At 40.0% G+C, this 21,878-nt stretch overlaps 1 long non-coding RNA gene across 9 annotated transcripts in view; it reads left to right on the top strand.

The window, feature by feature from the left end:
* LOC147370614 (uncharacterized) overlaps positions 1–21,878 on the top strand; it is a 314,358-nt gene that overhangs the window by 234,486 nt on the left and 57,994 nt on the right. For 7 of the 9 annotated variants that reach the window (XR_015165354.1, XR_015165362.1, XR_015165358.1 and 4 more), the window contains one exon: positions 5,085–5,230. This is a non-coding gene — a long non-coding RNA (uncharacterized LOC147370614). Of the gene's footprint in view, positions 1–5,084; positions 5,235–21,878 lie in introns of all 9 variants that reach the window. The other 2 variants (XR_015165353.1, XR_015165361.1) reach the window with 1 other exon arrangement.

Here is a 21,878-nt window from a genome sequence, read left to right as displayed (position 1 = left end):
AGAACTTGGGGAGAGGTTATGGCTGGAAATATCGACTGTGAAATTGTCAGTTTATAGTTGGATCCTCATCCTGGAGGCTAGGTAAAGAAAGTATTTCAATGAATAAGGAATAATAGGCTTTGTCTTATGCTGCCACTATGCGAGGTTAGATGAGAGTTGAGATATGATCATTGTTGGGATGGCTATTAAGAGCAGGTACCATGAGATGATGTAGACAAAAGCCTGTGTCAAGAGAGCATTGGCAGAGAGGAATGTGACACTGCAGGTATAAATAACTTTAAAAAAAGATTGAGATTTGCTATAAAGGAGGATAAAGAGATGGTGGTTGGAGGAGAATTTGAAATATGGGAGGAATTTTCTAAGTTTGTTTACTGATAGGACTAATCCAGAGGGAAAATTCAATGATATAGGAGAGAAGGGGTACAAAATTCTCAATTAGGCAAGAGCAGAAGTCCAAGCACACGTCAAGGGACTGGCCTTTGAAAGGGATGTCAATGGTTCCTCTGTTTTATTGATACCAGGAGGGAAGGAGGAGTATATGGGTACAGATGCAGGTGGGTTTATGGCTGTAGGAAGATGCGGATCTTCTGACTACCTCCATTTTCTCAGTGAATAACTAGTCAGGTCATAGCTCAGAGAAAGGATAACAGAAGGGGTGTTGGATGTTTAAGAGGGAAAGGAAGATATGGAATATTCCTCTGAAGAGTGGGAGACTGAGAATGGATTGGGGAAAATATAATAATATGCCTGTAAAGAAGTAGTAGAGTTTGTAATCATGAATTTGAAGCAAGATGAATCAGCATGTGTTCACCTCCCCGGTGGCTTTGATGCCTGTGATTCCAGTGCAGATTCAGAGTGGGTTTGCAATGATCAGGGAGGTTAGGGCATGCACAAAATAGTAATAATAATGATGGATTGTAGAATCGAGGTCAGAGTAGGGTGGGAAAGTGAAAACATAGATGGGTTCAAATAGCTTGCTGGAGTTGGAGTACCAGAGAGACTAAACCAGAGGGATACTATATGGAGCTCAGAGAATGGAATACTTGAAACTGAGCCGATGGAAGCAGTGTAGTCATTTGTAATGACTATGTATAGAAAAGAAGGAAGCTGAAGTGGGCTGAAAGATCAGGTCATAGTAGCTGAGAAGGCAATGAAATTAAAAATCCAAGATACTGGAAGGAATTCCAAGAAGACACTGAAATCACCAAGAACAGAGGTGGAGAGTCACTGTGAGTCAGGTGCTGTGTCTTTAAGAGATGAAGAAATTAACCTGTGAGTCTCAAGGTAAACACAACATGTAGGATGAACAAGATGATAGAAGATTGGTAGCATGACTTTGAAGGAGTTGAGATACATAGTGTTGAGGGAGAAACATTTGAACCTTGCGTAGCACCTTGAATATACCTTCATGATACTGTCTTATTCTACATTTTGCTTTAGTCTATGCCTTTTTTTCTCTTTTAGAAGCCCCATCTCTTTACTAAATTGTGAGTTCATTAGGCATAGGAACCTGTGCTCTCATTTTTAAACACCACAGTGCCCAACACAGTACCCAATCTATAGCAAGCAATTACCATTTGTTGAATTAGATTGCACCAAATGTGGAAATTTAAAGATCAAATGGCTAACAACCTCGGAGAATACAATTTTGAAATGAGATTTACACCTAGATTTATTGCATGTACTAAAAACATAGCACTGTCAGCTAATCATGTAGTTCCAATTGTTTCCTGAGTTCCAAAGACATTAAAAAATATAATTTGATCATAAATATTGCAAAGAAAGGCCTGGGGGCATTCTATTTGCATGGAAAAGCGCTGTTTCCTTGTTTCCATGCTTCAGAAATAAAAATGTCTGGAAAGGAGAAGACTTGCTCTGACCATTTTCTGAACCCCCTAAATATTTGTTCATCCAAAATCACTCTTTGAAAGCTAAAGAATAGTTAATTTTTACTTTGCAGAAGGACCTGTCCCCCTGTTTTAGCTGTGCCTAGGGCAAACTGGACAATGCAGAAACACTATTCTTGAAAAATCTCCTCGCTGTGTAATGGCATTGTATACGATGAATAATAAACATCACAGGAAAAGAGAAATTTTGATTGAAACTGTAAACTCTACTTAGATTTGCTTCCATAACTTATTTCTGCAGCATCTAAATGTAAATCGTAAGAGTGAAGAACTGTTTTATGTGATGTCCAAAACTGCCTTTTGAAAACCATGATGCAGTGTCAGCACTTCAGTTCTGCCATTGACATAGGTAATGGAGACAGGCTATCCACCACACACGATTGCTTTCCGTGGGTAATTCGCATTCTCCTTGAGTCTTTCAATTACCGCTGGCAAAAATGCATAACTAATCAACTTAGATCAAAGATACTTGATTTGTACTGTTTCTTTCTCATCTCTGTCACCTCTTGCTCTCTGTCTTCTTCTTTCTCTCTCTTTCCTCTTTTCTTAGACACTCATAAAGCAGAATCACTTAAAGATAATAGCTCCTTCAAAGATACAGCTCCACAGGATTTAATTAAACCTTAAGTCCCAGACTGGCCTGGGGAGGCTGAAGTAGCACAAGATGAATATTTGTTCGGAGTGAACATGGGATTCCAGTGGCTTCAAGGTGTCAGAGACCAAGTGCATTAAAAGGGAGATTTGGCTTGTCACTGGTTGTATGAATTTAGTGAGTTCAACAGTGGGCTGGACAGTTAGCAGTCTTCCCTTTTGAATGACCTTGCCTATGGCAGTGTCCTCCTCTCCTGCTTCCTTATCTGTAAAGTGGACTTTGAATACCAACCTTAAACATTGTTAGTGCTTAGAAAACAACTTGTTAAATGTTCGTACCTAATTTTTTTTTCTCTTTGGTTTACAAAGTCTAAATAACTATGCTGGGGACATTTGTATTGTTGTGGAATATTAGATAAAGGTGAATGGGAGGGGCTTCCCTGGTGGCTTAGTGGTAAAGAATCTGCCTGCCAGTATAGGAGACATGGATTTGATCCCTGATCTGGGGAGATCCCACATGCCACAGAGAAACTAAGCCCATGTACCACAACTATTGAGCCTGTGCTCTAGAGCCCAGTAGCCACAACTAGTAAGCCCATGAGCTTCAACTACTGAAGCCTGCATGCCCTAGGTCCTGTGCTCCATAACAAGAGAAGCCACTGCAATGAGAAACCTGTGCACTACAATTAGTGGGCAGCCCCCACTTGCCACAACTAGAGAAAAGCCCATGCAGCAATGAAGACCTAGCACAGCCAAAAATAAATATATAAAAAGTGAAAGGGATTATTTTGTTAATGAGTATTCCATATTTTCATCATAACTTCTGGGATCTTAGAGTAAACTGCATTAAAACAGAAGTTACTATATCCCTTCCATAAACTCTACTTAGAGCAAACTGCTCATACAAAATTACTATTGTTAAAAAAGGATCCCAGCTGCCAGAATAATTGTAATGGCTGTGCATACTTGAGTGCTAAGTGGCTCCAGTTGTGTCCGACTCTGTGCGACCCTATAGACTGTAGAATTCCAGGCTTCTCTTGTCCATGGGATTCTTCAGGCAAGAATACCGGAGTGGGTTGCCATACCCTCCTCCAGGAGATTTTCCCAACCCAGGGACTGAACCCACATCTCTTACATCTTCTGCATTGGCAGGCAGGTTCTTTACCACTAGTGCAACCTTAGGTGCCCCTGTAATGGCTAACACTGACATCATAATTAATGCTTACTGTGTGCTAGAGACTGCTTAAACAATTGACATAGAGTAACGTATTTATGCCTCACAACAATTCTGTACAAGACCAAAGGAAAAACCATAGCTTTGATTATACCGACCTTGGTTGATAAAGTGATGTCTCGGCTTTTTAATATGCTGTCTAGGTTTGTTATAGCTTTTCTTCCAAGGAGCAAGCATCTTTTAATTTCACGGTTGCAGTCATTGTCTGCAGTGATTTTGGAGCCCAAGAAAATAAAATCTGTCACTGATTCTACTTTTCCCTTTCTATTTGCCGTGAAGTGATGGGACCAGATGCCATGATCTTAGTTTTTTGAATGTTGAGTTTCAAGCCAGCTTTTTCACTGTCTTCTTTCACCTGTATCAAGAGGCTCTTTAGTTCCTCTTCACTTTCTGCCACTAGAGTGGTATCATCAAGTTCAATATCCCAGTTTGAAGAACGCCAGGCTGGAGAAATTCTCTTACTCTTGGGAGAGCCAGTCTTTTTTTTTCTATTCAGGTCTTTAACTGATTGAATGAGGCCCACCACAGTAAGGACAGCAGTCCGCTTTACTTGGTCTACTAATTCTAATGGCAGTTTTACACAAATACCCCTTCACAGACACACCCAGTATAGTATTTGACCAAATATCTGGGTATCCCATGACCCAGTTAGGTTGACACATAAAATTAACCGTCGTATCATGTAAGTGACTGAGCTAGGATTTGGGTCCAGGCAGCTTGGCTCCAAGACATGTACTTTTAGCCTTTACTTACCTCTTTCTTGGAGAAGGAAATGGCAGCCCACTCCAGTGTTATTGCCTGGAGAATCCCAGGGACAGTGGAGCCTCGTGGGCTGCAGTCCATGGGGTTGCTGAGGTCGGACATGACTGAGCGACTTTACTTCACTTTTCACTTTCATGCATTGGAGAAGGAAATGGCAACCCACTCCAGTGTTCTTTCCTGGAGAATCCCAGGGACGGGGAAGCCTGGTGGGCTGCTGTCTACGGGGTCGCACAGAGTCGGACATGACTGAAGTGACTTAGCTTACCTCTCTCTAAGGTCTTAGAACTCCTTTCAACATGAAAGTCAAATAATGACCCTTTCAGACTTTAACAGAGCTTTTATAATTTTCAAAATCACAAATACCCACCCTCTTCCTACAACCAACATGTCAAGCTAGAGAGATCTTACAAAGAGAGGGTTTGCTACTAAGAATATTTGGCCTTATTCCCACATATTGTTTTTCCCTTTAATATTTCAGATGGGCCAAAACTAGATCCTTGGTTGCCTCATACCAAATCTCAAACATTCCCAATTGGTTATTTCATAAACCACAGAAGGAAGAACAGGCAATCTTTGCTTTTCTTTCCTAGATTCTTATACAGAGAGACCTGTAACTGGACCACAGGTCTGAGGACTGGGACTTCCTGCCTGATTTGGCTCTTCTGGAAATACAGCACTGTGTGGAAGAGGCAAAGACTCTGGTCATCTACTTTAGAGTGAGGGCTGCAGTCAATACGTAAGTAAGTAAATGTGATGATATTTAGTTGAATGTGGGTTAGAGATGTAAGTTCTGTGACAACAACTGAGCTGGGAAAAGGAAGAGAGATAGAAGATGTTGGTGAGGTGGCTCTTAATGTAAGAGAATCAGAAAAGGCCTCTCTTGAGCAGGTGGCATTTGAGCAGAGATTTGAATGAAATAAGGGAATGAGACATGAGACTGTCTGTGGAAAGAACATTCTACGTGAAAACTCTGAATCAAGGGCCAAATCTGGAGTATTTGCTGAATGTGTAAGGAACAGCCTGATTGGAGGGGAATTAGAAAGGTGCAGAGAGGAAGGTGATGGAACCTGAGGGGCACCCAGGGCCAGGTCATGTAGGGTCTTTTGGTTCATGGAAAGACTTTGGATTTTGAGATGGGAAGACTTTGGAGGGTTTCGAGTAGGAGAATAACACAATCTGACTCATGTTTTAAAGCCCCCCATGCCCCACTCCCCCACTGCCCTCACATGGCTGCAGTAATAGAATATTTACTTGGGAGCAAATGTGGAGACAGAGAAACTAATTATGAAGCTATCACAATGACGGCTTGGGTAGGGTGGGAGCGAGGGAGGTGGTCAGAATTTATTTGGATTTGGGTTATATTTTGAAGGTAGCCTGAGGGGCCTTGTTGATAGATTTTCTATGTGGTGAATATTAGACTATCACACAGAGATCTTACAACTTAGCAGATTTGTGTGCAAAGGCGTGGGTTGGACTAAGTGGTATCTAAGGTCTGTTTCTCTAGAACAGTGATTTTACTCCGTGCTCCCTGAGACAGCATTCAACTATTTTATCAGCTGCAGTTAAACTTTATTCTTTTGACATCTAAGGCTCAGTATATCTTCTTTGATACAGAGTGTTTTTTTAATAGCAACATTATTAGTCTACCAAAACAGAAGCCAGTGGAAGAAAATGAAAGAATATTCAGTGTATTCATGAACATGGTGGAAATGTACCAAAAATTACAAGAAGAGTTTTGAAGACTTTGTAACTTTTAATAAATATGGGGAAAAGAAAGTCATGAAGAAGATAAAAAAGACACATAACATAAAATGATATGAAAATGTCCCTCAGGGAAGGACCAAAGAAAGGATTATTTTATTTAGCTGCATCAGCAAAAAATTGCCTGGCTTTATATCAGGAAAAAAGTCCCCATAATCCAGTTTGAAAAGCACTTGCTCCATATATTATGAATGACATTTCCAGGCTGCCAAATTTCTGATTGAGCTGGTGATTAGAAGACAATGCAGCACCTCCTTTTCTCTCTCTTTCTTCCTTTCTTAGAAACAGCATTGCCTCAGTTCTTCTTCCTCTGAATGTTTCGTGAAAGTCAGAAACAGAGAAAGCAGAGAGAGACGTGTCAAAGAGCTGATTTGGTTGAAGAGAAATACTTAGCAGGAATGGGCAACAGCTAAGACAGGGAGAGGTGGTAGAGGGGAGATGGGAAACAAGAAGGGTCAGGAAAGAGCAGCTTTACCTGTAGCGTTTGAAGGTCACAAGGAGTGTCAGATATCAACAGTACCTGGGTTAATTGCCCCTGACACCAAATGAAATGAAGCTCTGTTGGATTTGCAGGCGACTCTGAAGAAAGATGGCTCATTTTCAACCTGCATGTTTATTTCACGTTACTTAATTGGCCTATTGAAGCATGAGGGCTGCTGTGAGGCAGCAGTAGTAGGGGGAGGATGTGGTGTGTGTGTGTGTGTGTGTGAGAGAGAGAGAGAGAGAGAGAGAGAGAGAGAGAAAGAGAGAGTTAAAAGTAGTAATTTATTATGACTGCTTTTCATGCTCACCGTAATAGACCACTTCCGAGCAATCAGGTTGTGCTCCTGCAGGACTTGGGGTGGCACAGGTTGGCATTATTTAATTCATCTGTAAGAAAGTGAGCAACAGAGGGGGATAAAGTGGGTATTAATCAGAACTGTATGAGATTTGAGATGGCTGCATCTAAATCAATCCAAGGAATCGTCTGGGAAATCAACTCCCTGTTTTCAGCTGGCTTACACATTTTATTCTGGTGGGGGGATATTAGGAGCTTTTTTTCAATCACATCTTCCAAGTCTGGTTCATCGTGATAAACTCCAGAAAATTCATAAGTCAGGATGAATTTTTTCTGCCTGGAATTTCATTCCATAGTCTCTGAATGCTGATAATAGGCGAGTGTTACTGGGATGTTATTTGAGAGCCTGAGGCTCTTCTGAGTTTGTTGTAGGGGCTAGCCTGGATTTCTCAATACCTCCTGAACCACAGGATATGGTTACATCAGTTTGGGAGCTCTGATCTAGTCAATATAGGTGATAGAGATACCTGAAACGGGATAAAATGAAAAACCAGAAATGAAATGCCAAGGGATCTTGCTCTGAGCTTAATTTGCAATATGGAAGCAGATTCATTAAGGAACATTTCCCTTGATTTTTGATTATGGAAAATAAGAAATATTCCCACAGGCCTTGAAATAATGTTTTAAAGAGGAACCCGTTAGTATGGAGCATGCCAAAAGTGAAGAATAAGAAGATAAAAGCTGTCATTCAGTCCTTAGCTTTTGACCACAGCAGTAGCGCCCATACCTGAGTTCACTTTGTTCCATCCACACATGACCTCAGGTTTGAGAAGCCCTGTATTAAAAATTAACTGCAGCCACTTTTGGTTATCCCCACTTTGGAAATACTCAATGTAAGGGGGTACCCAGATAATCCAGAATGTGCTTACACTGTTTTTGAAAGATCATTGAAATGAAAACATGTACTTCATAATCATAGTACATGAAGATTTCCCCAAAACATATCCATGGATTCATAGGTGTCTGTGAGAAAAGGAATTTGGCTGTAGGATTCTTCTCAAAAAAATCCTGGGGCATGTGAGCAACTCGTTGGGAGTTATTCAGTAGGCTCTCTGGTAGGCAGGTGTATTCTTTAAGGTCTTCTGGGTGCTGTGAGCTGATGCTCCAGTGCACTTTATGCATGGCCCCCCATCCCCCCAACAGTGTCCCTGTCATTTTTTACCCTCTTTTGTTCCAAGAGACCTGGAACAACTAATAAGCCATCTTGTATAGCCTAATATATACAAAAACAGTTTGATCAGGGTTAATGAAAGGGCTGATAATTTATAAGAGAAATTTATAGCAGTCAAAGCTTTTGAAACATGGTTTCAAATTAATAAAAAGTTTTATATGAGACAAAGCATTTGTTTATCTGAGTATGAAAATGTTCTAATCTATGGGATTAGGGAATGGTGATAAAGCCTAAGTTATAATGTTTGGTTGCTACATCCTTTATCTATTCTAGGCTGCAAAGCAGCTCTTCCCAACTGGCCGGCCTTTTCAAACTGTCTCTCTCCTTTGGCATGTATGTTGATTACAGACCTCAATGAAGATGGTTAAGGTACACCAGTCAGTATATATTTTTGTAAATGTGCTAATTTTGAAAACACACATTGTTTTCTCAATGAAACATCTTGGGCCATACATAAATTAAAGTTGCTTTGTATGTTAATTAACTCAATGGGCTACTGGTGTTTATAATGGACCTCTAAGCCCTGTTGGATTCATCCTTTGGTGTTTAAAAAAGAAAAAAAGAAAGAGAGAGAAAGGAAAATCTTTGATCTTCATCTTATCTGGGAGAGGAGAGAAGAAAGGAACCAGAGACAAAGGACTAAATTCACCTTTTGAGAAACACAAGCAACAGAAAAGATAAGACACGGCTCCAAGTATTGCAGAATAAATGGCTTCTGTTGTGTAAAGTTTCTGGAAAGAGAAAGAAATGGTTTTCTCAGAGTTGCTTGCATAGGTCTGCTCTCCCTAGGCCTTCCTTCTCTGGGAATCCTGATGCTTTGTCCCATGTGGAGTTGTTAATACTATCCTGGGTGCACACTGAGGCAGAATTAGTTCATTCCCTGTCCAGTGGCGCTGGTCTCATCTAGGTAGACCAGATTCAGACCCAGGGGAAGGAGGCAGAATGTACTTGGGCCTGGAGGTGGGAAGCAGCAGAAAGGAAGGGTCCTCCAGTGTCTAGGAGCATCAACCTGAAAACTTGTTTGACAAAAATAAAGCCTGAAAGCTGGAGCTGATTTTCTTTCTTCAGGCATTGTTACTTGCCACCAAATCCTGGGCTAACAGCATCTGTTCTGAGTACATTTCCATTCCCTCCCAGACAGCAAGTCCATTTCTAAGACAGGTCCTTACATTACTCCTCATGTGCTCTTGGTTAATGAATAATATTAAAAACAATAACAAAGCTTTTAGACACATCATGAAAGCAGGATATTAACAGTAGGTAGGCTTCATTAGTTGAGCTCCTACATTCAAAATACCCACAAATAACTGAACTCAGAGTGAAACTCTTTTTCATTCTACCCAGAGCTCTATTGTGGAGTAACTTCCCTAGTCAGTACTGCATATTAAACTGTTAAAAGAAGTTCTGTTGATTCTCTTGAATCTACATCTTTTGCAAAGAAATCTGAACCCTTTCTTTTTCTTCTCATCGTGGATCATGAAGACAGAACACAGTCCTCAGGTCTATCACATATGATCAGCTCCTATGTTATCCACCTGTGAAATACTCACTTTGCAGATTCACTGGGAAGTGAGAAGAGCAAAGCTGCCCTCCATTTGCTCTAGGGGTATTGCCAGTCTCCGTTCTCCACACCGCTTATGATGTATATTCAAGGAAAGTGCAAACTGCCTTTAATAGTAATTGAAGAAAAAATTATAAGCAAGAAGCTATATTCTATGCAAACACTGAAAATCATTCTAAAAGGATGTATAGAAATTACAGATTTTCCAAGGTTGGTATTACCTGAACATGATTTACTCTTTGTTGGATCTGTAAAGCATATGAGGGCACAGAACTGTGTATATTTTAAAATTGATTGTTTCATGTTTTTTTCTTGATGATCTGAAGAGAGTCAGTGAAGCTAGGCCAGATACAGATACACGCCTTTTAACAATAGGTAATTAGGCCTGTTGTACCTACAGACACTTTCCCTACAGGATTATTGGCCCCATTTACTCCCAGTGTGTTACTCCAGTTCACTTCAATTAGGAATATTTAGGAAAATGATTCAAAATGAAGAGCTATTAAGAAATCTCTTCACATGCTGAATATGGGACAGCGAGACAAGATGTGTTTTTATTAGATGAAAAATTATCTAGAGAAGACTTCCCATGGTTTTATAGGATCAGAATTCTAGTTGGTGTTTAGTGTTATGACTTTATAGAAGATCACATGGCCTTATAACTTTGTCATCCCTATCCTCAAATTCTTGGAGCGGCTTCCTGTTGCCTGAAATAGGTTGGATTTGACATTTGATTACCAATGTCAAATTGGTAATCTGACATTTCTCTGCACTTACCTAGCATTATTCTCCTTTTATAAAAATTAATTTTTATTTTATATTGGAATATAGTTGATTTGTAGTATTGTGTTAGTTTTAGGTATACAGCAAAGTGATTCAGTTATACACATACATAAATCCATTGTTTTTCTAGGTTATTATAGTATATTGAGTTCCCTGTTGAATATCTATTTTGTATATAGTAGTATGGATATGTTAATTCCAAACTCCTGTTATCTCTCCCCTCAGCATTTCCCCTTTAGTAACCATAAGTTTGTTTTTGAAGTCTGTTTTGAGTCTGTTTTATAAATAAGTTCATTTGTATCGTTTTTTAAGATTCCACATATAAGTGATATCACGATATTTGTCTTTGACATACCCCACTTCCTATGATAATCTCTAGGCCCACCCATGTTGCTGCAGATTTCTTCTTGTGCTTGGCATCATAATCTTAAGGAACACTCAGCATTTGCTAAGCTTACCATTCCTGTCCCTCTCTTGGAGTGATTTTTTTTTTTCTTTTTTTGCTTTTTGTTTTTAAATCTTCGTGTTTTCTCTTCAGCCTTAGAACTTATTTTTGCTCCATGTTCTAGGCTGAAATTCTATTTTAGGAACCAACTCAAGTGTATCACAAAAAATGTGACTCACTTCTGTACTTGGAATGACTTGTTTCTTTGCCTCACTCTTTTAGCACACTGGTTCTTGATCCTGACTATACGTTAGAATCACTGGAGAGTTATACAAAAATACTGATGCGTTCTGTGCACCAAATTCTCACTTTAAATATGAACAATGATCACCAGTGACATTTTACTCTTTACCCAGTCCTTTCCAGATACATGTAGGTAATATCGCCTTTCAAGGGCAACATGAAGGTGCCTGCTGATTCTCTCAAGGTGAGTTTGGAAGAGAGTGGGCACAGCTCACTCCCTTGGGTCAAGTGACTGTATGTTCAGGCCACTCAAGGCAGCTATTTTCTTGCTTTGTGTACATCCTCTGCTGACCAGTTCCTGCTTTGCCTACAAACTACTCACAGGACTGACCTTCCTACACACTGGCCCCATGCCCCAGCTAGTGATTGTTCTTATCCAGGGGACAGTGAGGGGTGGTCCCCTCTGCTGATAACTGATGAATCAACCTAATGTAATCCCTCCAATAACTGGTAGCTTTCCCCTGCCCCTGGGACCGAAGATTGCTGCGAGGCCCTGCCTGCTGTCTACCGCACAGGTGTGGTGTTGATCCAAGACCTTGCTTCAGACTTCTAAGCCCCCTCATGCATTAAACCAAGTCTCTGTTGCTGACTCTGGGCTCCCTTTGGTCTTGGAGCTGGGCAGGTACAGGGCTTGTGGGCCTGGTGATGGGGGGGCGGAGATAGAGGTATTGAGAGAAGTCTTTGATGCAACTGCCCCTACCTGCCACTGCTCCACCAGCCAGGTGAGCATGCTTATGTCATGAACTGTGATGTACATGAGACTATGGGTGATTGTATATGACCTGTGTGTGAAAAATCAAGCCTGAACAGTCCTGCTGCAGAACCTATGCAGATTAGTCAAAAAGCTGTTGCTACAGTGGTTCTGTGGTTCACTAACTATTGTAACTCATAAGTCTACAATCATTTTACTGTTTGGTAACATCTTTTTTTATACTGCAATAAACACTTTTGTGATTTCTTATTCATGTACAGGCAATGAAGCATGCAATTCTACCCCATTCTCCTAGTTGAGTCACTCTCCACAGCTTCTGATGAAGACTTCACGATGTTTCCTTTATCCTCATGCTTTTATTAAGTGAAGTGGAGTCGCTCAGTTGTGTCTGACTCTTTGAGACCCCATGGACAGTAGCCTGCACCAGGCTCCTCCGTCCATGGGATTCTCTAGGCAAGAGTACTGGAGTGGGTTGCCATTTCCTTCTCCAGGGAATCTTCCCAACCCAGGGATTGAACCCAGGTCTCCCGCAGTGATAGACAGATGCTTTACCGTCTATTCCCTCTCTACTCTGCACCCTTGGCTGATGGCCTTGCTTCCTACTTTCCCAAGAAAGCGTTAGGAATCAGGAAAGGACACGCCCAGTCTCTCACCGATCACTTTACCAAACTGCTGAATCTCTACTGGGTATTGTTTCCCTTCTTGAGGCATAGCCCCAACTCATGTCACACTCCCACTCATGCAGCTGACTCCACCTCCCTGGCCTCTTTTCCATGATCTGCTTCTCCCATTTGCTCTTCTCTCCTGCTTTGTTATGATCCTCTCTACTGGATCATCTGCCATCCTAAAAAATAAGTTCTTCCTTGACCCTCTCATTTTCTCCATTAACCTTTTTTGGTGGCCTTGAGAACGTGCCAGCAGAAGTCCTACAAAAGGGGGTGTTCTTGACCGAGGATCCCAACTGCTGAGCTCTGGAATCTATGCTGCCTTGGTAGTGAGTCAAGGCTTGCTGCACCCTGCTCCCCACCAGAGTTTGGCAGGGACACTAATACAGATCCCATCTCGGTAGATGCAAGACTCCTTTGTTGGTCAGTTCTGGCTCAAGAATTGATGTCTTTGTTGAACTTTTGGTGGACAATGGACATGCCAGGGGGATAGAGAAAGGAGGAAGGGAAATAGTATGGATTATTTATTGGGATATGTCTCGAGATAGCTTTTTTTCCCTTTTATTTTCCTCTTTTTTTTTTTTTTTTTGTATTATGAAAACATTACCACAGACAGACACTCACCGCAGACAGAAGAAAGTTCCACTGTATGACATCAATCATATAGTGCTAACAGCATGCTTAACAGGTCAGTCCAGTTCAGTTCAGTCGCTCAGTCGTGTCTGACTCTTTGCGACCCCATGTATCACAGCACGCCAGGCCTCCCTGTCCATCACCAACTCCTGGAGTTTACTCAAACTCATGTCCATCAAGTCGGTGATGCCATCCAGTCATCTCATCCCCTGTCATCCCCTTCTCCTCCTGCCCCCAATCCCTCCCAGCATCAGAGTCTTTTCCAATGAGTGAACTCTTTGCATGAGGTGGCCAAAGTACTGGAGTTTCAGCTTCAGCATCATTCCTTCCAAAGAAATCCCAGGGCTGATCTTCAGAATGGACTGGTTGGATCTCCTTGCAGTCCAAGGGACTCTCAAGAGTCTTCTCCAACACCACAGTTCAAAAGCATCAATTCTTTGGTGCTCAGCTTTCTTCACAGTCCAACTCTCACATCCAACATGACCACTGGAAAAACCATAGCCTTGACTAGATGAACCTTTGTTGGCAAAGTAATGTCTCTGCTTTTGAATATGCTATCTAGGTTGGTCATAACTTTCCTTCCAAGGAATAAGCGTCTTTTAATTCCATGGCTGCAATCACAATCTGCAGTGATTTTGGAGCCTAAAAAAATAAAGTCTGACACTGTTTCCACTGTTTCCCCATTTATTTGCCATGAAGTGATGGGACCGGATGCCATGATCTTAGTTTTCTGAATGTTGAGCTTTAAGCCAACTTTTTCACTCTCCTCTTTTACTTTCATCAAGAGGCTTTTGAGTTCCTCTTCACTTTCTGCCATAAGGGTGGTGTCATCTGCATATCTGAGGTTATTGATACTTAACTTCTCCTGGCAATCTTGATTCCAGCTTGTGCTTCTTCCAGCCCAGCATTTCTCATGATGTACTCTGCATATAAGTTACATAAGCAGGGTGACAGTATATAGCCTTGACATACTCATTTTCAGTTTCCCCTAATTCTTCATTAAACAGCTCTGTGTCACTAGCCTCCTGATTGCAAAGGTTGCAGATTTACTTTGCATAACCTTGTGGGAATGGGGACTGAGTTTGGAGTGGACCTGGGTGACACTGTTCTTGGGTCTCCATTGGCTTCTTCTGGTTTGGCTTTTTGTATTGTGTCAGATGCAATATCTGATGCAAACCAGATGTCTTTGGGTGCCTGGAAGTCCTGTAGCAGGAGTCACAGACAGCAGGCCCAGTCGAAGCTTTTGCGGCAGCCCCTCTCTGTGTGGCTGGATTGTGAGGAACACGGCTTTCTGCTGGGTAATGAGAAGAAAACATTCTAACAAGGACTCATATTTGCAACATCTGTTTCATCTGGGTAATTTTAGATAGCTAAAATCTCAGAATGAGGAGAGCTCTTATCATCTTACAAATGGTTTCTGCGATGTCTCAAAGCACCCACCACAGTAATTAATAGACTATAAGGACTCAGAAGAAATAGGGTCCTTATTAAACTCAGGAAACAGCATCCCTTTAGGGCAAACTGACACTGAAGAAAATGGCATAATGGACTGTCTCTCTTAGAATAGCCTAAAAAAAAAGTCTTCTCTCTCTTTTTCTTTTGAGAGCTGTAGTAGTGAATTAAGAATTTTCATATTTCTGTTAACCTTTTCTTATCCACGTTCAGTTCAGTTCAGTCACTCAGTCATGTCTGACTCTTTGTGACCCCCATGGACTGCAGCATGCTGGGCTCCCCTGTCCATTACCAACTCCCTCAGCTCTTATCCAGGTATCTATGCTTAATTAATCCTAACCACTTTTCAAAAGAAAAAAACATCAGTCAAAAGAAATGTGCATGGATAAAAATTGGATTTTAAAGATACTGACCAAACTCCAATGTTATGAGACTGATTTCTAAAGATAGCACTTGCTAGAAATGAGAGCACTTTTACTTAGAGTATTTTGGGGTGGAAACATGAGGGAGATTAGAAGCTGTTAATTGTATTATACCGATGATGAAACTAGGGGCTCTTAAAGGATACTTCCTCCACTTTTCTACCTCTCACAGCATTTTCCATTGTGCTCCCAGCAAGTGTTTAATAGACATATCTTTTAAAAAAGGTATAACTATAATGTAGATAATAGTGGCAAAACAGAAAATGTAACTTGGATTCATAACGTGTGAATCCCCTTTTATCCAACAAATTTTATTCTCTTTTAAATATCAGAACAAAAAACTCTCCAGTGGAAAGCAAAATGATGGAGTACTCACTTTAGAATGTGTGAACTTAAGTACAATCTAAATGGGCTCTTTGTCAAGCCGACTCCTATTTGTATAGCTCCGTGCAGTAAACAGAACACTTCGGCATACATTATCTCATTTGGTCCTCAAAATAATCTCTTCTGAGTTGAATCCCCAAAGCCTTCTCAGAGCTAGAAAATGTTTCAGAGCATTTCATTGCCACCCAGAGACTGAATCTATTCCAGTGAATGTGAAATGTTCTTTGAGAAAGAGCTGTTTGGTCACCATGACTTTTCTGCCAGGTATCAGTCTAGAGTGTTCTTTTTGCTAATGCTAACATGTAGCTGTTATTACCATGTAGCTTAATATATCTCACTGTGTTATTTTAACCAGGGTAGGATAAGTTATGCTGTGGTGGCAAACAACCACATATCCCAGTGGCTCACCAGAAGAAAAGTTTGCTTCTTTCTTACAATGATGATGGCAAATCCAGGTGACTCTCTGGGGTAACTCAATGGTCCAGGATTTCGAATGCCCATCACCCTGTGACTGCAGGCTTGGGAGCATGTCCCTGCATGGTTGCTGCAGCAGGAAAGGACTGAGCTGGGAGGTTCATACTGGCAGTTAAATATTTTGTTCAGGAAGTGACACGTCATTTCTGCTTACTTGGGCAGGGAGGTATCATCTTCCTACGTACCAGGAAGGAGAGGAAAATCAGTTGTGGTGGGACTTAGGAATTCCTACTACGTAAGGTTTTTCTTTTATCAGTCAGTGAGGAAGTGTGAAGTAAGTGTTCAGCTTTAGCTTGGAGTAGACTTAGCTAAATCTGTCAAGATCTGTGGCTTTCTTCCACTAAATATGTTAAAACTGTTACTCTAAAATGGCAGAGACAACTCATTTTTAGAACAGCTGTGTTGGATCTCAAATTTCCTCTGATATTGGGCTATGGTGGTTGCAACATGATGCCAAAACCACCCAGTAAATTCAGTGAATTCAGTGAGGGAATAAAGTTGGCCTGGCGGTTTTGATAATGTATAGAATAAGTAACCGGTTAGTTGTCTGCAATATTCATTTTCCAGTGCGTCAGTGAACAATGTGAGAAATGCTTTTTGCTTGGACTTTTCTTTGTACAGTTTTGGAGAGCTTAGAAATCAGTAGATGTAGGAAAGACTGAGGATCATAGGTTAGAGTCTCATGGGTCATAATTTTCTGCTTGGTACCAAATTGCTGTCTTTTAATGCATGATTTTAGCCTCCTGCATGTTCAGTGATCTTACACTTGCTAATAAATTTGGTTTAGCAAATTGTTGATCACTAAATGAGAGTGTATGGTCCTACCTAAAAGGAAACTCTGAATCATCTGAATAACCTGTAAAATTCAAATTCCAGGGATCCACCTTAAAAATTTAAAATCACTAAGAAATCATATTTTTAACAAAGGGCTCTCAGTTGATTTGCATACTTGCTAGCTTACAGGCCATGTTTTGAGGAACACCGAACTAAGTAAAAGAACCTAGATTAGCCAGGAAATGGTCAGTCTTTTTGTGAATTCTAAGCAGCCCTCAAAAATATCTGTATTATCATGTAACTTGTTCAATATCCTACACAAAGGGCTTGGAAAACAGTCTGCATAGTAAAAGCACAATAGGCTTTCCAAGATTTGACTGCTGGAGACTGCTATAAATTTTCTAAATAATCTGTACAACGGTTTTAGGCATTTCTTCTAGTTAATATTGAGGGCTTTCCACCCACCCCATTTACTGGTGCCCTTTAGGATTGTAAAAAAGAACAGTTGGCCCTCAGTGAGGACAATGGAAAGCAAGTTGAATGAATCCCAAAATGGCATATTTTACTTGAAAAACATGCATTATGCTCTTTTCCAAGTAAACTGCACAGAAAAATGTAAATGAAGCATAAAGCTCTTATGAATTAGGCCCTAAGCGTTTTTCTTTTTAGCATATAAACTGCCACTAAGGATGTGATAGGAATGCATTTTCTACTATTTTTCAAACTGTAATTACGTTTCCCTAGTAAAACTCAAATACTTGATATGGTCCTGTTGCAACTGTACCAGACAGGTAATAATTGGAAAATTTAAAGCAGAGCTTTATCTTTTAAATGCTAAAAGGTAGGGCTACTCAGAGCATACAGAAGAGTTGGCATTAAATATAAAAAGTGTGAACCTGGTGTTTCTCTATGATGTTAACTTTGCAGCTGGAAATGTGTTCCAAAGCTGTAGCACCCTTTTAAAAATATAAGAATAAAAGACAATTCCTTCTCTAACCTTCTTCTAAAAGAGCCTGTAATCTCCATCTACTATTCAATAGTTCCATTTTTTAAAAATTTATGGCATTTCAGGTTGGAATGCAATGCATGTAAGTCTCAGCAGTAAATTAACTTATTTAAGAAGCAATGGAGTAAAATGAAGCAAAAAAGAGGAAAATTCTCTGAAGAGCACTGTTCAATTGTGTATCTAAAGACCATCAGAAACAGGCATACAATAAAAGTCATATAAGGAATTTAGAAGGTTTGAGCAATGTTCTTCCCATTCATCACCACAGTACACTTTGTTAACCAAAATTTTTTTTTCTTACTGTCTTTTTGAAAAAAATCAGCAATTCTAAGACTTACACAGCATTAAAGATGCCTGAACTTACATAGATAATGAAACTCTCCTTAGTCCCTCTCTATGAACTGATAATACTTTTTTGCAGACAATGCAAATTAAATAGTTTCCACATGGACACATCATATGTAGTTTCTCTGGGAAAACTATAGAGTCACAAATTTACAGCAAAGCCCGTCACTGTCTGAAATATAATCTTCTACTTAAAGATGCTTAGAAAAGCAAAATATCTGAAATAATTTCTGATGAGATTTGTCATGAAATCTTCATCCTGAACTTTTCATTTTCAGCTGAGAAAACTCTGGTTTTTTCTAGTGCATGTGAAACCAAATTCTACAGCCCTTTGACAGCTGCTCATCTGTACTTGAGTTTCTTATGGGTTCCACCCAGAACGGATGCAACTTGGTTTTGTGTCTTTCAAAAGAGATATTAATTTATTTCCATATGCTACTTTTCCTGTCTTATTACTGTGCATATTTGATTTCAAGGGACTTGCCCCAGGACAACTTCATCACCCTGAGTGAAAGTGATGATTTCTGAAGTGTTTATCAACTTTGGGTGTATAAAAACCAAACTAAGTATAAACTAAAAACAATATAAGTTTAATCCTCAAATGCATTCAGTGTTCTTCAATAGCTCAGACTGGAGATCATCTTATTCAGTAGAAATATGTAGCTTTTGACAGCTGGGGAAACAACAGAGCCTAAGGATCAATGACTCAGACTTTGGAATCAGACTTGTTTCAAATCTCTGCTCTAACATTTGCCAGTAGTCCTGACCTTAAGCCTGTGCTGTTTGAGCTCAGTTTTCCTCATGTGTAAAATGGATAAGATGGTAGTTATAATGTTTAGGGTAAGTTAACTGCTATGTCAGACTCCCAAATTGATAATGGCTCAAATACAATAGAAATCTGATTTCTGTTAACTAATGGTATTTTGTAGTGACCTAGGAGCCTCTCTTCCAGTAAGTCATTCAGAGATCCAGGCTGACAGAAGTTCTACTATCTCCAGTATGCAGCTTCCAAGGTTACTTTAGAGCAAATATTTCTCAATTTTTTTTTTTCATTTTCCCTCTTAAGGAGAAAAATTAAATCAATTAAACCCAGTTAACTAAAATTAAGTAACTAAATCAAATTTAAAATCTCTCTAATGAGAGAAATTAAATATTAAGAAATAAGATATTATCAGGCAGAGTTGAGTTTTGAAGAGCCATCAGCTATTGTAATATCTAAGATGGTTTTTGTGCCCTCAAACAAATATTTCCACTTCTTGGGAGCAATATTACTTCCACTGAGAATGCATGTGTTAGAAGTACCCTCATTTTAGTGTGCTAGAAGGGAAAGGAGAATGCAAGAGCATATCTGGGAGAGGTTTATGGATCAGGCCTGGAAATGTCACACTTCACTTCCATTTATATTCCACTGGCTAGAACTCAGTCACATGGTCACTCCTAACCACAGGGACACTAAGAAATGTAATCTAGCGACATGTCCAGAAAAAAGAGAAGCAGATCTTGGATAAAGAGCTAGTCATTTCTTCTGCTATTTTACTTGCTTTGAATGAATTGTTGTTAGGATTTAATTAATGTTTAATAGAGTTAAAGCACTTAATGTCATGTCTAGTACATTATAAGCATTTAGGTTTTTGAGAAAAGAAAAAATTAAGAAGTAAATAATCTTCCCATCATTTAATCTGTCAGAAAATGAAAGAAATCTTAGAGTTGGAAGGTACCTTAGTAACCGTGTAGACCAACCTCCTAATGGAATTTTGCTTGAATGCTTAAAGTAGAAAAGAGGCGGTGCATTTCTTTATTGTATCTTGAGTTACCTGAAAATTTTTATTCTGGCCAAAATTTGTATCTTCCAACCATTCCATCCCATTAGTATTTGCATCTTCCAACCTTCCAACCTTCCCATTAGTATTTGCTTTGCCCTCTGAAATTTTTAATCATTAATTCATTTGACAGATGATTTGCTTACTGAGTACATCTGATAGTGTGCTGGGCTCTGGATATTAAAAATCAAATGTATGTTCCTTACCTTGAAAAGCTCAAAACATTCTACTCTTCAAAAAGCAGGGACATTACTTTGCCAACAAAGGTTCGTCTAGTCAAGGCTATGGTCTTTCCTGTGGTCATGTATGGATGTGAGAGTAGGACTGTGAAGAAGGCTGAGCACCGAAGAATTGATGCTTTTGAACTGTGGTGTTGGAGAAGACTCTTGAGAGTCCCTTGGACTGCAAGGAGATCCAACCAGTCCATTCTGAAGGAGATCAGCCCTGGGATTTCTTTGGAAGGAATGATGCTAAAGCTGAAACTCCAGTACTTTGGCCACCTCATGCGGAGAGTTGACTCATTGGAAAAGACTCTGATGCTGGGAGGGATTGGGGGCAGGAGGAGAAGGGGACGACAGAGATGAGATGGCTGGATGGCATCACTGACTTGATGGACGTGCGTCTGAGTGAACTCCGGGAGTTGGTGATGGACAGGGAGGCCTGGTGTGCTGTGATTCATGGGATCGCAAAGAGTTGGACACGACTGAGTGACTGATTTGATCTGATCTGATCTGATCTGAAGCTAAGGAACTCCAGGGGTCACTGGGAGACTAGCAGTAAGAAGAGGCAAGGAAGGATCCTTTTCTAGAGCCTTCAGAGAGATCATGGCCCCCTGAACGCCTTGATTTTGGAATTCAGGCCTCCAGAACTGTGAGGGAATAAATTTCCATTGGCTTAAGTAGCTCAGTTTGTGATAATTTGTTATGGCAGTCCTAGGAAACTAACTCAGATGGTCTTACCAAAGTTCAGTCGATTGAGAGTTGAGAAGAAGGGATTAGCAATCAATAGTGCTCTCCTATGAGGCTTATGAAGGCATCCTTGATATAAATACAGTAGGAACTTTAGAAACTGGCTTATCAGATGAACCCAAATTCTCTGTGCCCTTTGTACAGGATGCTTGACTGGACACTTCTGATTAGTAGGTTCATCTACAGTTTGCTCAAGTCCTTTTGATCTCAAGAGTTGAGCTATGCTTACCAAATCCATTACTGTCTATTATGCTTTTAATTATGCAGTATTATTATGTATGTTATGCATAGATTATGAGAATTGTCTCTTTGAAAAATATATGTTTTAGAAAGAATGGAGTATGATTTAAATGTTATAAAAATCAAGAAGGCTATGCAGTCAGATTTCTTTTCAAGTGTCTTAATGTTTTGATATTAGAGACACCAAAACTACCAATTGGAAAGGAGGCATTTTGAGAGTAGTTTATATGAAAAGAACTTTGAGGAAATGCAGGCGGTGGCTGCTTGGTTATATACCAGAGTTGGACACATTAATGTATACTTGCATGTTCGAAGTTGAATTAAAATGTGTAATTTTTTATAGTTTTCTGCTTGAACCAACTTTTGCATTTAATTTTTCTGATTGCATTGAATGAGAAAGTATCTGTTGTAACTTGGTGAAGTGACTGGGTAGGAATGTTAGAAGGTGCTGGTTTCAGGGTTAATGAAAGCTTTCTTTCAATCACAGAGAGTGGGGCACACATTTCCTTCTCACCTGGCAAGTGACTGTTTTAGGAACTTGGATTTGGGTTCCCAGGAGTTCCTTGCATTCTGAAGTAGGACTGATGTTCCCTATATAAACAGTATCATAAATGGTGTTTTATTTCTCAGCTCTGGGAATCTATTTAACCCAAGGTCACAGAGCCATTACTGGTAGAACCAAAAAAG

The sequence above is a fragment of the Bos grunniens genome, chromosome 6 (genome assembly GCF_055505025.1).
Source record: "Bos grunniens cultivar Pamir isolate PY7600 chromosome 6, Bosgru_T2T1.0, whole genome shotgun sequence".
In the NCBI taxonomy this organism is placed as follows: domain Eukaryota; kingdom Metazoa; phylum Chordata; class Mammalia; order Artiodactyla; family Bovidae; genus Bos; species Bos grunniens.
Note: the sequence above shows the minus strand (reverse complement) of the source record. Positions and strands in the feature narration are given on the sequence as shown.